General features: G+C 42.3%; 1 pseudogene; it reads left to right on the top strand.

The window, feature by feature from the left end:
• Positions 1-322: 322 nt before the first annotated feature.
• LOC118255548 (myosin heavy chain, skeletal muscle, adult-like) lies at positions 323-16567 on the top strand (annotated as a pseudogene).
• Positions 16568-16882: the final 315 nt, after the last annotated feature.

The raw sequence follows: 16882 nt of genomic DNA, 5'->3' as shown, positions 1-16882 counted from the left end.
GAACCAGAACAGATAGTGATTTTCTCTGGCTGTAGGTTCTTTTATGTGAAGACCTCAAAACTGGTCAGAATTCACCAACCTGAGTTACCAAATTGTAGACAGTATTGAAGATTTTCTATTTACTGCTAGAAGACTGAAGTCTCACTCCTGAGTGGGACTTAAGTACCTTTAAGTTCAAATCAAAGTAGATTTAAGTGGTTGTTGTACTAGCTAAAGAGTAAGGAGTTTTCTCACTGACATAGATTCTATTTTTCCCAGTGAGCGACAACCTTTTTTCCCCACCAGTGTCCTCTGCTGACGTTCCTTTAGTAAACGTGCAGAAATGGCCTCTGCAGACTCAGAAATGGCTGTTTTTGGGGAGGCGGCTCCCTTCCTCCGAAAGTCAGAAAAGGAAAGAATTGAGGCCCAGAACAAGCCTTTTGATGCCAAGTCATCCGTCTTTGTGGCCCATCCCAAGGAATCCTTTGTAAAAGGGACAATCCAGAGCAGGGAAACAGGGAAGGTCACTGTCAAGACTGAAGCAGGAGAGGTAAGAGAAAAGGAATCTTCAGATCAATATTTGATTCACACTGAGCTTTTAGCTGACATATGCACACATATTCTTTCATTTCCTTGGCAGACTCTGACCGTGAAGGATGATCAGGTCTTCTCCATGAACCCTCCCAAGTATGATAAAATCGAGGACATGGCCATGATGACCCACCTCCATGAACCCGCTGTGCTGTACAACCTCAAAGAGCGTTATGCAGCCTGGATGATCTACGTAAGTACCAGCAGCTGTCTTCCTTTGGGAGCTAGGAAGACCTGCTGTGCCAGGCTGAGCAGAAGCCAACGTGCTGTCTCCCTTCCTTGCAGACCTACTCGGGTCTCTTCTGTGTCACCGTCAACCCCTACAAGTGGCTGCCGGTGTACAACCCGGAGGTGGTGTTGGCCTACCGAGGCAAAAAGCGCCAGGAGGCCCCTCCACACATCTTCTCCATCTCTGACAATGCCTATCAGTTCATGCTGACTGGTGAGTGCTTGATCTCCTTTGACTTGCTCTTTCAATGATCTCTCAGTAGATGGAAATATAGGAATTATCTGTAAATCCTGTGCAACACTTAAAATACCACATGTGAAATTAATGGACGATTAAAGTGCTTGACTTTAAGGATCTGTGTATGCTGTGTTCCCATTACAGTCAATAAAGACCTGGACCATGTAATGAATGTCATTAAGAAGGAGTAAATTCATCGGCTAGAAGACACCTAGTGTTTGGTCTAGACTTTACTGAGTGTAAACCTATTGCTCATTATAGTGAAAAGTAAGCATCAGACAAGTAATGCTTTCAGAAAAAACAATATCAAAAGAAAACAAAAGCATTAGCATTCAAACAGAATAGTTATAAAAAAAATATTTGTCTTCTCTTATTTCCACCTCTTATTTTCTCTTCCCAGTATATATATTGAAATCAATGATATGCAGGATTTATGTCTTCTTTTCCTGTTCTTTTGTTGCAAAATGGAAAATAAATTATGAATAGCAAGATTAAAAACAAACTGTATCTTCCTATTAACTCAGAAATATATGATTTATGTACATATAGGAGTAAAAATAAAAGAGATGAAAAGTAACGAAAAAGGTTGGTTAGGCTTTTCTACTGTTTGTGAGGTCTCCAGATTTCCTGAGGAAGATTTTAGCTCCAGAAGAATTTATATGTAATCAACCCTCAATCTCAGTAATTTTGTCACATTTACTTATAAGAGAGATATCAGGTAGAAAGAGGATATCTTGAAAGGCTAAAGAATATAAAAGTTACTCTGAAGTGGTGTCTTTACTGATCTTGTTTAGAATGCATGTAGTACTGCTGTATAGCATTGCTACATATCAGCCGGAATTCCCAGGGCTGTTCACTGCCTTCTGTCCTTACACCCTCTGGTAGAAGCTGCAGTTCATATTTGTCTCCTAGCTTTTGTGTTCTTTCTAATTCATGAGCACCAGGAAAATCATTCTTAATTTCTATCTTTTCACAGACCGTGAGAACCAGTCAATCCTGATCACGTAAGTACACTTCCTGCTCAGGTCCCTGCAGGGCTGCCCTGTACCAGGAGACCTGCTGCCTGACCACACTCTCTCTGCTTCTCTATTTGGCAGTGGAGAATCTGGTGCAGGGAAGACTGTGAACACAAAGCGTGTCATCCAGTACTTTGCAACAATTGCAGCTAGTGGGGAGAAGAAGAAGGAGGAGCAGCCTGGCAAAATGCAGGTATATTAATAGATAATGGCTTGAATCAGTGTTTTTTTCTGTTCCTTGTTTTTGGAAAGTATATCGAGGAATAATTATTGTCCTGTAGGGAACGCTTGAGGATCAAATCATCAGCGCCAACCCACTGCTGGAGGCATTTGGAAATGCCAAGACTGTGAGAAATGACAACTCCTCGCGCTTTGTGAGTTGTAGCTTTGGACAAAACCCCTTAGAGAATCCCAGCATGGTTGAGGTTGCAAGGGACCTCTGGAGGTCCAGGAGGCTTTTGAATATTTTTGAGGAGGGAGACTCCAGAACCTCTCTGGTAACCTGTCCAAGTGCTCAGTCACCTACATAGTAAAGATGGAACCTCTTATGTTCCAGTTTTTACTTATTATTTATTTACTTATTATTATTTACTATTGCATTTTGTCCTGTCAGTAGGCAACTCTGAAAAGAGTCTGATTTCTTTTCACTTTCCATTAAGGTGTTAATAGAGATTGATAAGATGCCCCCTGAGCCTTCTCTTTTCTAAGCTAAGTAGGCCCAATTCTCTCTGCCTTTGCTCACAGGAATGGCGCTCCAGTCCCTTAATATTTTTGTACAATTCTACCTTTCTTGTACAGGGGCAATGAAATGCATCCAGGCTGAAATGGTTCTTTTTCTCTTTAACAGGGCAAATTCATCAGAATTCACTTTGGGGCCACAGGCAAACTGGCTTCTGCTGACATTGAAACTTGTAAGAAACCCTCCTGGCGTATTCACATACCTTCCCAAATTCCTACCTCCGTGTCCTGTCTTGTGCCTATCACTTTCTACCTTCCTTACCAGATCTGCTGGAGAAGTCCAGAGTCACTTTCCAGCTCAAGGCAGAAAGAAGCTACCACATTTTTTATCAGATCATGTCCAACAAAAAGCCAGAGCTAATTGGTAGGAAGATTACTTATATTTTTGGAGGAAGATCACTAAACAACAACTCATCTTGTCTCCCAGATGACTGAAGTAAGCTTGTTTTTCCCTATTTCCTGCTTTCAGACATGCTCCTCATTACCACCAACCCATATGACTACCACTATGTGAGTCAAGGTGAGATTACTGTTCCCAGCATTGATGACCAGGAGGAGTTGATGGCTACAGATGTAAGTAACATAAAAAACAGGTCATATTGTGGACAAGAGCCCTGGTATACATGCACTTATTTTACTGTTTATATTACCAGAGTGCCATTGACATCTTGGGCTTCACTGCTGATGAAAAGACTGCCATCTACAAGCTGACAGGGGCTGTCATGCACTATGGGAACTTGAAGTTCAAGCAGAAACAGCGAGAGGAGCAGGCAGAGCCAGATGGCACAGAAGGTATCAGCAGATTCAACAAACTTTCCAAAAGATATTGTCATTGTCACTAAAAGAGGGCCTTAGGCAGATTTCAGGCTTTTAGTACGCAAAAGTTTAAACTAAAAAAAAACAATTATGTACAATGGTTGTGTAACAGTTGAGACACCTACCTCATCTATCATCATACCTGCATTTTAATTTTGTGAGTACTTTAATAAAAGATCTGGTGCTCACTGCCTGGAAGCCAGGAACCATGGATGTCAATTTCTGTAACATCATTAGTCATACTTTTTTTTGGAATACACTTAGCAATCATTGCTATATTGTGGTACAGTGAAGTGGTCCAGCTCTAACAAGGTTGGGAGAATATGTTCCCATTCACCTTCACCTACTGGGAAAGAACGCTGATGTGAGTTGCATATTTGATTCCTCTCAGGTACAGTAAGAGCTACAGTCCATTCCTTCAACTCACTGAGTGATAACTCCTCTTGCTTCAGGACTAGAAACATGAAGCACCATAGTCATGTCTGAAAAAGGATGAAAACAGTGAGTTAACCTTAATAACATTTGTAGAAACCAAAGCTCAAAAAGAGTTGTATACTCCGCATCCTAATGACAGAGACAGTAGCTTCATGGCTTTGACACAGATATTTTTGTGCAACTCCTTAAAGTGAACGCTGCTGTTATTTTTGAGACGATACCTCAAGAACAAAATTTTAGGCACTGTCCAACATCTATTTTTCCTCTCACTCTTTCTTGGTGTTTAGTTGCTGACAAGGCTGCATACCTGATGGGTCTGAACTCAGCAGACCTGCTCAAAGCACTCTGTTACCCCCGAGTTAAGGTTGGAAATGAATATGTGACCAAGGGTCAAACTGTGCAGCAGGTAAGAAGTGTGGTAATACAGAACCATGTTTTGAATTAAGATCCCTTTGATCCTCCTCTGTTCTATACTCCAAGCCTCTCTTTTTGCTTTAGGTGCAAAATTCAGTTGGTGCTCTAGCAAAGGCTGTCTATGAGAAGATGTTCTTGTGGATGGTTATTCGTATCAACCAGCAGCTGGATACAAAGCAGCCTAGGCAGTACTTCATTGGTGTCTTGGACATTGCTGGCTTTGAGATCTTTGATGTAAGGATGTTTTTCTAGCAGTTTCTTAATAGGACAATTGAGAGTAAAGGGAAATCTGAGCCACAATTGAGAAAAGTTATTATCCTCCTACAATTACTCACCGAGCATTTATTATTATTATTAATTATTATTATTATTTAGCATTATTTAATATCATCCTCCTACAATTACTTGCTGAACTGAAATTCTCCCCACTCCTTCCCCCAAAACCTTCTAATTACACTGAATTTGCTAAATTTGCTAAATGCAAAGTTTTTCCAACAAGAGAACAAAGGGAAAGCAAACAGGAAGAGGCCTTGTACTTAAACTATCATCCATGAAGAACACTTTGTATCCCTTCTTTTTTTTTTTGCATTTGATAGTTCAACAGCTTTGAGCAGCTGTGCATCAACTTCACCAATGAGAAACTGCAGCAGTTCTTCAACCACCACATGTTTGTGCTGGAGCAGGAGGAGTACAAGAAGGAAGGGATTGAATGGACATTCATTGACTTTGGGATGGACCTGGCTGCCTGCATTGAACTCATTGAGAAGGTATCCTTCCTGTTCACGTACATTAATGCTGGATCTTCCACACTTGCCAAGGGATATACTTAAGAAGTGTGGGAGAATATGTTTTTTTTTTTTTTTTTTTTTTCAAATACATACCCTGTGAAAGTGGCAATAGGGTGGAAGTGTTTTTAAAGACCCTACTGATATTTCAGAACTTTTCCTGAAAGTACTTCCAGATTACAAAATAAAGTTAAATAAAAGATGGTCATGTAGCTGTTAGTAAAGATGGCCTATTGGGAATATAGTATTTAGCAATGTTGTATTTACCATTTTTTCCATGAGCAAAGACATTTACAAAAATGCTGAAAAACAGACGAGCCTTGGATAATTTTCTCCGATTAAGGTCATGAAAGGCACAGAATCAACCTTCTCTTTTGACTCTATCCTCTTTTTAATCAAGTGATGTCTTATCTCTTTCTTCCTCCTCTTTGTTGTAAAATCTTCCAGCCCATGGGCATCTTTTCCATTCTGGAAGAGGAGTGCATGTTTCCCAAGGCAACTGACACCTCTTTCAAGAACAAGCTCTATGACCAGCATCTGGGCAAGTCCAGCAATTTCCAGAAGCCCAAGCCTACCAAAGGCAAGGCCGAGGCCCACTTCTCCCTGATACACTATGCTGGCACAGTGGACTACAACATCTCTGGCTGGCTTGAGAAGAACAAGGACCCCCTGAATGAAACTGTCATTGGGTTGTACCAGAAATCATCAGTGAAGACACTGGCCTTACTCTTTGCTAACTACGGTGGAGCAGATGCAGGTCAGTTCTGTAAATTCTGTATTTTAGGCACATTCAAAGGGAATTGAAACAGGAAACACTAAACATTTAATGCTATTTGTGTTCTGCACTCTCCAATATGTGGCATCCATATTTAACAGTATTTTTCTTTTCTTTCATTTGCAGAGGCTGGTGGTGGTGGTAAGAAAGGTGGCAAGAAGAAGGGTTCTTCCTTCCAGACTGTTTCAGCTCTTTTCCGGGTATAGTACTATTTTCCTTATCTCTTTGTAATATGAAGAAAGGGAGAAAGCTAATATTAAATATGAAAGGGCTATTTTTGTATTACTGTGAAGTTGGTAACATTATTTGGAAATCTCATGACCTGTTTTTCAGGATCAGTTTTGTAATTGATCATGAATCAATTGTTAATATGTACCGTTCTAGAATAAGTATTCAGGTTTCAATTATAATGAAAATTGATATATTCTCTTTTTTAATATTTGTTAATGTTTGGAGAAGATAATAATAGATCTTTAGTTTTCTACCTTTTTTGGGTCAGACTTCAGCTATAATTTTAGTATCCCTGCATTCCTATGAGCCTGGTATTTTGGTGAGTTGAATGTCTCCTTAGAAGTATTCTCCAATAAGTTACTTAACTTATTTAAAAACCAAGCCAAACCATACCAAAACTGATTTTTCTCAAACAGATTAACTTGAGTAGGTAGAACATGAAAGACCTTTAAGCTACTTATTTTAGCACAGTCTTTCAGTCTTTAATAATCATATTCAATATCTACAAACAGAAGAAATCTTTGGTTTCTGTGGATTTACCTAAGTGTTCTGAAACCTAACTAATTTTGATAAGTTAAAAACTTATTGCCATGGGTTTGATGCATTGAACACCAGACATTCAAAACTCACCTTACTTACTGGTCCCTCTAGGAGAACTTAAACAAGCTCATGACCAATCTACGGAGTACTCACCCCCATTTTGTCCGCTGCATCATCCCAAATGAAACGAAAACACCTGGTAAGAAGCTCAAGTAAAAAGAGATTTTCCTCTGAAATAGCTATTCTTCTCTGTGCTGAAAAATGGTATTCACTTGTGCAATGAATTTTTAGGTGCCATGGAGCATGAACTAGTACTGCACCAGCTGCGGTGTAACGGTGTGCTGGAAGGGATCAGAATTTGCAGGAAAGGTTTCCCCAGCAGAGTCCTGTATGCAGACTTTAAACAGAGGTAAGAAGGCTCATTTTTCCTACTAATTTTATCTGTGTTGAGCACCTTGTACATCCAACCAATTAAAACTTACGCTATGCAGTTCTTTTCAACAAGGAGACTAATGGAATAGATGTGTTTCCATAAACATCAGCTTTAGTAGTACATATGCATACATGCTGTATCATCCAAATGAAGGAGTGACAGTTCATTAGCATTAAAATAGTTTCTATGAAACTATCATTTCTTCCATAAAAATATCAAGGCATTCAATAAAAACAGTAGTTTGCTTGTTGAATACGTCCTTATCTGTTTTTAATGCAGATACAAGGTGCTTAATGCCAGTGCCATCCCAGAGGGACAGTTCATTGATAGCAAGAAGGCTTCTGAGAAACTCCTTGCATCTATTGATGTGGATCACACCCAGTACAAATTTGGTCACACCAAGGTACAAACTCTTCCTGACTCAATCGCTATGTGCCTGTGCTTTGTGCTACCTGGCAGTGATGTGTTGCAACATTCCCTTTCTCAAGGTGTTCTTCAAAGCTGGGCTGCTGGGGCTCCTGGAGGAGATGAGGGATGAGAAGCTGGCACAGCTCATCACTCGCACACAGGCCAGGTGCAGGGGCTTCCTGATGAGAGTGGAGTACCAGAGAATGGTGGAGAGGAGGTAGACATTGTTCATCTTCAGTTAGAGTCACTTTCCTGTGGGGGAAATTGTCATCATTCATCACATTCAAAATAATCTATGTACATTTTAATTATGCTTCAGGGAGTCCATCTTCTGTATCCAGTACAACGTTCGTGCATTCATGAATGTCAAGCACTGGCCCTGGATGAAGCTGTTCTTCAAAATCAAGCCCTTGCTGAAGAGTGCAGAATCTGAGAAGGAGATGGCCAACATGAAACAAGAGTTTGAGAAAACCAAGGAAGAGCTTGCAAAGTCTGAGGCAAAGAGAAAGGAGCTGGAGGAGAAAATGGTGAAGCTGGTGCAGGAGAAAAATGATCTGCAGCTCCAAGTGCAGGCTGTGAGTTTATCAGCATTCATTTACCACTGAGAAAATGATTCTGTACATTCAGATTGTTCTTTACCAAGCAAAAGGTCAGATTATAGAAGAGTAAAAGTCAGAAATGCAAAGTTGAAGAATCAGTTGTCTGCAAGTTACATAGTAAGCACTGCCAAAAGTCAGTGCAAAGAGAGGGAACATCAAGTTGGAGTCAGTGCTTTTGCTTTCAGAGGAATAAGACATCTACAGCTAGGGAACATGAAATACTCAGAGCAGAGTTATGCCTTAACCCTGAACTCCCTCTGAGCAGGTGATTTCCCCTGGAAGTGTTCAAGGCCAGGTTGGCTTTGAGCAACCTGATCTAGTGGAAGGTGTCCCTTCCCATGGCAGGGGGTTGGAACTGGATGATATTTAAAGTCCTTTTCAACCCCAAATATTCTATGATTCTATGAGTTCTGCAGGGGCAAAGCTATCTGCATAGCACCAAGGTGCAAAAGAATTCATTCTGGAGGGTAAATGCAAGCCAGAGTTGAAACTAGTGTAAATTCAGTTGCAGGAAAATACATCCACCATTTGCTTAACAACTAAAGGTTAATCATTTACTCAGAAACTGGGAAACATCTTCAAATTATCTTCTAGGATGAGAAGATACAAAAACACAGTTCCTGTTTCTGAGAAATAGTCACACCATCCAGGGGTGTTTCTTCTTCCCTCCACTATTAATTACACAAAAGAGCTCTTTATGCTTTAGACTTAACTATTATGAATCAATTTCATAAATTAAATTTATAACAAAAAAAATTTTTTTTTGAACATTGTAGTGTTTTCAACTCTAACTTGGATTTTCTGGTATGGGCTGTATGGTAACTTACTTTGAACAGCACCCTGTAGACACACAGCACTTCACAAAATAGAATGTTACTTAAAAATAATCACAAAAGTATTTGGTATTCAAGTATCACTTTAAACATCATCTTAAATTACTCATTAGATCACACAAACTAGAAACTAAAAACAGTAAACAGTACTTAATTATCCAGTTACTTGAACATTCCATAGAAAACGGGAAACCTTTGTTACCTCTTTTATCCAGTAAGTGAAGAAAAATAAATATCCCATTGTATTTTCTTATATTTTCCTATCAAACTTATTTAGGAAAAAGCAAATTCATTATATCAAAAAGCCAACCAGAGTAAGAAGATATAATGATTACCTGGTATTAGCATATGTGAAACCAGATATACTGAGGGAAGTTGAGACATAGGTAGATGATGTGCAATGGTAAGACACCACTTACAAAAGGAGCGGTCTTTATTATCTAAAATATTAAATTTAGAGAAAGAATCATCTTCTTCCATTAAACTGTTCCTGAGACTATCAAAGCCATTACTCCCCATATAATAAGGTGTTCAGCAGGATTCAATTACAAAAGGGAAGGTATTGAATACTGCACTTCTGAAGAAAAATTCCTGTAACCCTTTTCTGCTCTTGGTAAGTGACAGTAAATTTCACACACCTATCACATTCAAGACATATTTAGGAGAGGAAAAACAAAGTTGGGAAGCCATATTGTTTCCAGAGAGAAGCCGTATAGCCCTTCCCAGAAAAAAATTCCTCTCAAGGTTAATGAGTTGCTTGACTGAAGGAAAATTTCAGTCTGCATTTTAACTCATACTTTGAAAACTTCGTAATATAAACCAAGAAAATCTGTCTCTTCCCATCAGGAAGCAGACAGCTTGGCTGATGCTGAGGAAAGGTGTGACCAGCTCATCAAAACCAAAATCCAGCTGGAAGCCAAAGTTAAGGAGGTGACTGAAAGGGCCGAGGATGAGGAGGAAATTAATGCTGAGCTGACAGCCAAGAAGAGAAAACTGGAGGATGAATGTTCAGAGCTGAAGAAAGACATTGATGACCTGGAGTTAACATTGGCCAAGGTTGAGAAGGAAAAACATGCCACCGAAAACAAGGTAAGACTCAGAAGACATCACTTGCACTCGAGAAAGAATTCTAGTCTGTAATACAGCATAAAGTTTTAAACCACATTTTTATCTACACTTGCTTCCTTCTTGTCAAAGGTGAAAAACCTCACAGAGGAGATGGCAGCTCTGGATGAGACCATTGTGAAGCTGACAAAAGAGAAGAAAGCCCTCCAAGAGGCCCACCAGCAGACACTGGATGACCTGCAGGCCGAAGAGGACAAAGTCAATACATTGACCAAAGCTAAAACCAAGCTGGAGCAGCAAGTGGATGATGTAAGCACACGTGCCTCCAGCAAGACAGGACAGGTATGCAGTTCAACCTGCCTGGCATTAATGGTGTTGTTGTGTTTAGCTGGAAGGGTCCCTGGAGCAAGAGAAGAAACTGCGCATGGACCTTGAAAGGGCTAAGAGGAAACTTGAGGGAGACCTGAAGCTGGCCCATGATACCATAATGGATTTGGAAAATGATAAGCAGCAGCTGGATGAGAAACTGAAAAAGTAAGTGTGGTTGTGAGACACCTGAGTGTGGGTCAGGTGCATTTATTAGGTAGTTTTATTCAGGTGTTAACACTGTGATTCTGTATGCTTTGTGCAAAGGAAAGACTTTGAAATCAGCCAGATCCAGAGCAAAATTGAAGATGAGCAAGCCCTGGGCATGCAATTGCAGAAGAAGATCAAGGAGCTGCAGGCAAGTCTCTGGTCCTTGCCCTCCACCCTTCAGAAAGACATCAGTACAAGGAGGGCATGGGTGTGAAGGGTCTTGCATTTTCCCCAGGCCCGTATCGAGGAACTGGAGGAGGAAATTGAGGCAGAGCGAACCTCTCGGGCGAAAGCAGAGAAGCACCGTGCTGACCTCTCCAGGGAGCTGGAGGAGATCAGCGAGCGCCTGGAAGAAGCAGGAGGGGCTACGGCAGCTCAGATTGATATGAACAAGAAGCGTGAGGCAGAATTTCAGAAGATGCGCCGTGACCTCGAAGAGGCCACGCTGCAGCACGAAGCCACAGCTGCCGCCCTGCGGAAGAAGCACACAGACAGCACAGCTGAGCTTGGGGAGCAGATCGACAACCTGCAACGAGTCAAGCAGAAGCTGGAGAAGGAGAAGAGTGAGCTGAAGATGGAGATAGATGACTTGGCCAGTAACATGGAGTCTGTCTCCAAAGCTAAGGTACAGAATTTCTGTAGTCTTACTGATCTATGATACATGACCTGATGCATGATTTTTTACTTCTCAGATTACATTTTGCTATCATACCCAGTAGTGTTGCTATTCTTTGTAAGAACTGTATGCCAGAATGTAGTGATGCCAGATGTAGTTCTCTTTCGTTTACATGTTTTTTGCACCTAGGCAAACCTGGAGAAGATGTGCCGCACACTGGAAGACCAGCTGAGTGAGATCAAGACAAAGGAGGAGGAGCATCAGCGCATGATCAATGACCTCAACACTCAAAGAGCTCGTCTTCAGACAGAAGCAGGTGAAGTACCCCCACACTCCTATGGAATGTGAAAAAAACAAAAAAACTGAAACCAATGCCGCAAGGAAAAAGACATGTTTTATTCAGATTGGCCTATCCTCTCTAAGCTGATATGCAGTGATATTAAGACACCTTGTTTTAGTGTTGCTTTTTAAATTATAGTCTATCTGTAAACTTTCTCAGGGGAATATTCGCGCCAGGTGGAAGAAAAAGATGCTTTGATATCTCAGCTATCAAGAGGCAAGCAGGCATTTACTCAACAGATTGAAGAACTAAAGAGACATCTAGAGGAAGAAATAAAGGTAGATACTTGCTGTAGTAGTGTAGATTTTGGTCCAGATCATGGTGGTTTTTTGTTTGTTTGTTTGTTTGTTTGTTTGTTTTAGATATTTCTTGATCTTACAAAGAAACAGGCTATCATGTTAATTTTCCAGATTCCAAACTAGCTGGACAATCTTGACACCTTCCTGTCTAGTACGGGAAGAAAGGAAAGGAAGGCATAATGTCCAGCCTGGATACTGAGAAAGGAAGGAACATCATTAGGTCTTCACTGGGATTAACAATGATGTATAAGCAAGGTTGAGATACAGCTATAAAAACTGAGTTTCTTATCCTGTTTTTTCTCAAATGCAGTATGATATTTATAACAGATTTTAAAGAATTCAATAATTCCCAGCATTATATTTGTCATTTGGAATTTACTCATCATATCTAGTGAGGTAATATTTGAAATTGTGATAAATGAACCCTTAATATCCTTTTGAATCTATATATTACAAGTATCTTTTCTCGTTGGGATGACTTTGACTTTTGGATTCAAATTGTTTTCAATGATTTTCCCTTTATTATTACACTTTCTCAATCCAATTGTCTTCACAGGCTAAGAATGCCCTGGCCCATGGCTTGCAATCTGCTCGCCACGACTGTGACTTGCTCCGGGAACAATATGAGGAGGAGCAGGAAGCCAAGGGTGAGCTGCAGCGTGCCCTGTCCAAAGCCAACAGCGAAGTGGCCCAGTGGAGAACCAAATATGAGACGGATGCTATTCAGCGCACCGAAGAGCTGGAGGAGGCCAAGTATGTGGTGACGGGATGCAAAGAAGCAGGAGGGGCAATGAAAATTCAGAAGGGACCTTGGAAGCGAAGACCAAGATATTCAAAGAAATAAGTCACGGGGTTGCTTTGGGGAAGGATGACAGATGTGGTAAACTTTATCCTATAGACCTTATGGATTGGAGTCTACAGACTGCAAAATGACTAAGCGTGCAATTGTAAAGAGCATACTCATTCCTCTTTGATCACTAACTATGAGCTTTTTACCACCTCCCAGGAAGAAGCTGGCACAGCGCCTGCAGGATGCAGAGGAACACGTTGAAGCTGTCAATGCCAAATGTGCTTCCCTGGAAAAGACAAAGCAGAGGCTGCAGAACGAGGTGGAAGACCTGATGATTGACGTAGAGCGATCAAATGCTGCCTGCGCAGCTCTGGACAAGAAGCAGAAGAACTTTGACAAGGTATTCTGGCCCCTGGCCCTGTGCTTCCTGGGCAGAGCATCCCTTCACAACTGCCACATCCATACTCACACCCTGTTGATCTGCCCAGATCCTGGCAGAGTGGAAGCAGAAGTATGAGGAAACACAGGCTGAGCTGGAAGCTTCCCAGAAGGAGTCTCGCTCTCTCAGCACGGAACTGTTTAAGATGAAGAATGCCTATGAGGAGTCCCTGGACCACCTGGAAACGCTGAAGCGTGAGAACAAGAACTTGCAGCGTAAGTCCCTAGCCCTCTGCTGCTGGCCAGGCTTTCCCCCAAGCTTGTCCACCCACCACTCCACACGGGTGTGTGCCTGCAGTGATGAGAAGAGACCTGTCACCCTGGTGTGTGAGGGCCCTTCCCTTTATGCCCTATGTCTGACCATTCCTTGTTTCACCCTTCCCTACAGAGGAGATTTCTGACCTCACGGAGCAGATTGCAGAGGGAGGAAAGGCAATCCACGAGCTGGAGAAAGTCAAGAAGCAGATTGAGCAGGAGAAATCTGAAATCCAGGCTGCCTTGGAGGAAGCTGAGGTATGTGCCCATAATCACTGCTGTCCACACTAGAAACGCTAGCAGTGGGGAAATATGGCTAAGAAATGCACGGTCCCCCTACTGCTCTAGCTGTGAAGCACATCCACGCCAGGTTCTCTGAAAAATTCTGTAATTATCAAGAAAACAAGAAGTAGCTCTACCCATGTTATATGTGTTTGTGACCATTTGTCCAGGCCTCCCTAGAACATGAAGAGGGGAAAATCCTGCGCCTCCAACTGGAGCTCAACCAGGTCAAGTCTGAGATTGACAGGAAGATAGCAGAGAAAGATGAGGAAATTGACCAGCTGAAGAGAAATCACCTCAGAATTGTGGAGTCCTTGCAGAGCAGTCTGGATGCTGAGATCAGGAGCAGGAATGAAGCCCTGCGGCTGAAGAAGAAGATGGAGGGAGACCTGAATGAAATGGAGATCCAGCTGAGCCATGCCAACCGTGTGGCTGCAGAGGCACAAAAGAACCTGAGAAACACACAGGCAGTGCTCAAGGTCCGTTCAGCAAAGCTACACATACAAGAAAGGCTTCTCTAACATTTTTGGCACCCTAGTGTGCTGTGCTGCCTTGTCATTTCTCTTGCCTCTTTTACAGGATACCCAGATACATTTGGATGATGCCCCCACTCAGGACAGTCAGGAAGACCTGAAAGGACAGCGTGGCCATGGTGGAGCGCAGAGCAAACCCTCTTGCAGGCTGAGATTGAGGAGCTTGCGGGCAGCCCTGGAGCAGACGGAGCGGTCAAGGAAAGTGGCTGAGCAGGAGATTTCTGGATGCAAGCCGAGCGTCGTGCAGCTCCTCCATACCCAGGTAAGAGGCTTGGTGCCCAAACATAATAGGTTGTGTAACACTTAAAACTGTGTAAACAGATGACTGTTACTAAGGCTGCTTTAGTGTAGAGGGTTCGCTAGGACAATGGTCTCGAATGTCCTCTATTACTGCCTGTACACAGTCAATGGAAACAGGGTCACTGGAGTCTTACAGACTGCCCATCAAAATCATTATTGATCCATCTAAGGCCCACCACTGACATTTGGGTAAACAATTCTTTAATACATTATATCTTCCAAATCGCTGAATTTACAAAAAGGTTGAAGATCTGCCGTAGAAAGGAGTTCGCTCACGGCTGTAGCTTGTGGTACTTTCAGGGCCTCACAGAAGAATACTTAAAATTTAAATAGTATAGTCTTACTAATCTTCTGTTGCACAGAAGACAGAAAACATTTTCCTTCTTGATTCAGAAACAGCCAAGATCAACACCAGAAGAAGCTGGAACAGACATTGCCCCAAATTCAGAGTGAAATGGAGAGATACCATCCAGGAAGCCCGCAATGCTGAAGAGAAGGCAAGAGCTGAAGGCCATCCAACGGGGGATGTTGAGTTTGATGGCACTCTGTCACGGAGGTGGGGGTGATGGTGGATTATATCGCTCCCCCAAAATGTCTTCTGTCCCTAAACCTGGCTTTGCCTTGCTTTGCTCATCCAGGACGGCCATGATGGCAGAAGAGCTGAAGAAGGAACAGGACACCACAGTGCCCAGTCTGGAACAAGGATGAAGAAGTAACCTGGACCAGACAGTGAAAGACCTGCAGCAGCACCGTCTGGATGAGGCTGAGCAGCTGGCCACTGAAGGGAGGCAAGAAGCAAATCCAGAACGCTGGAGGCCAGGGTGCGTAAGGGATGGTATTTGGTGCACAACGTGAGGTGAAGGTGGTATGTGTTGTTGTGTTAGTGTTTACAGTCGTTTTGTTAGCATGTCACTCGGTTTCTGTTTTGTTCTGCCCCACCTGGAGAAGCTCCCAAACATGGGCTTCTCATTGCAGGTGCGGGAGCTGGAAGGGGAGGTAGAAATGCTGAGCAGAAGCGCAGTGCTGAAGCCGTGAAGGGGTGTGCGCAAGTAACGAGAGAGGTGAAGGAGAGCTGACCTACCAGGTAAGGCAGGAGGGCGTCTTATGTGCTGACGCCACCCTTCTCACACAGAAAGCCAACATTTTTGTTTTTTTTTTTTTTGTTTTGTCCGTGAAACCTCCAAGAGGAGCCTTTTCCTGCCCTGTGTGTGGCAGAAACCAACTGCTCTCTCTCTTTCCTGCTTACCCCAACCACTTCTAGTCTGAGGAAGGACCGGAAGAACATCGATCCTCAGGCTCCAGGATCTGGTGGACAAGCTGCAGAGAAGGTGAAATCCTACAAGAGATGCAGATCTGAGGAGGCTGTTAAAAGTATTACTGCTTGGAGTGATGGTAAAGAGGAATTAATTGCAGGAAAAGCCATATGGGTCAAACCTGGGAAGGTCTACAGGTCACATAATAGAAGGACTGAACAAAATTGGTCTGACATGTTTTATATTTGTCTACTGTCTTTAAGTACTAAAAGAATGAGATCAAAGGAAGGCAAATGCCAAAAGGCCAAAGTATGCAGTATTTTCTGGAGGGCACCATCATAGAACAGATGTTATTTCTAAGAAAGGAATTCTACTAAATAATTACTACATGACAAGTTATGTTTTTTTAAAAAAATTTTCCTGGGTCAAAAATTTCAAAATAGGAGTTTTAAATAAGCATTTTGGATTATGAAAGAGACACCGGACAAGGCAATCCAGATAAGTTTGGTAATTATGTGGAAAGGAAAGAGGAACAGGCCCAAATCACAGTGCAACCCCTAGGAGCCTGTTGGCGCCCTCACCACCAACTCCCTCTCCCCACACAGGAGGAGCTGTCCAATGTCAACCTCTCCAAATTCCGCAAGATCCAGCATGAGCTGGAGGAAGCTGAGGAAAAGCGGGCCGACATTGCAGAGTCGCAGGTCAACAAACTACGAGCAAAGAGCCGGGAGTTTCATAGGAGGATAGAAGAGGAAGAATGAAGTTGTCACGAGGAAACAAAATGGCCTGAGGGATGCACAAAATGTGAACCCTCTGTTGCTTTCTTCTCTGTACATGTATTTGTAACCATGTCAATGTGTAGAGAATAAAGACCGTAGACTTAATTTGCGCACACACTATGAACAGTGGCTTCTTTGTTTTTTATTCCTGAATAAGCTTAGGATTTTGGTGAATCACCTACGGACGCTTCTTTCAATCTTCTTAGCTTCTAGCACTGCTCTCGCCCTCACATATTCTTGATGCTTCTCCTACTGTCCTATTTCAGCACAGCGTTACACCCCACATGGAGTTGCAAG

Source organism: Cygnus atratus, chromosome 18, assembly GCF_013377495.2.
Source record: "Cygnus atratus isolate AKBS03 ecotype Queensland, Australia chromosome 18, CAtr_DNAZoo_HiC_assembly, whole genome shotgun sequence".
Lineage (NCBI taxonomy): Eukaryota > Metazoa > Chordata > Aves > Anseriformes > Anatidae > Cygnus > Cygnus atratus.
This window is presented reverse-complemented; position numbering and strand designations above follow the sequence as displayed.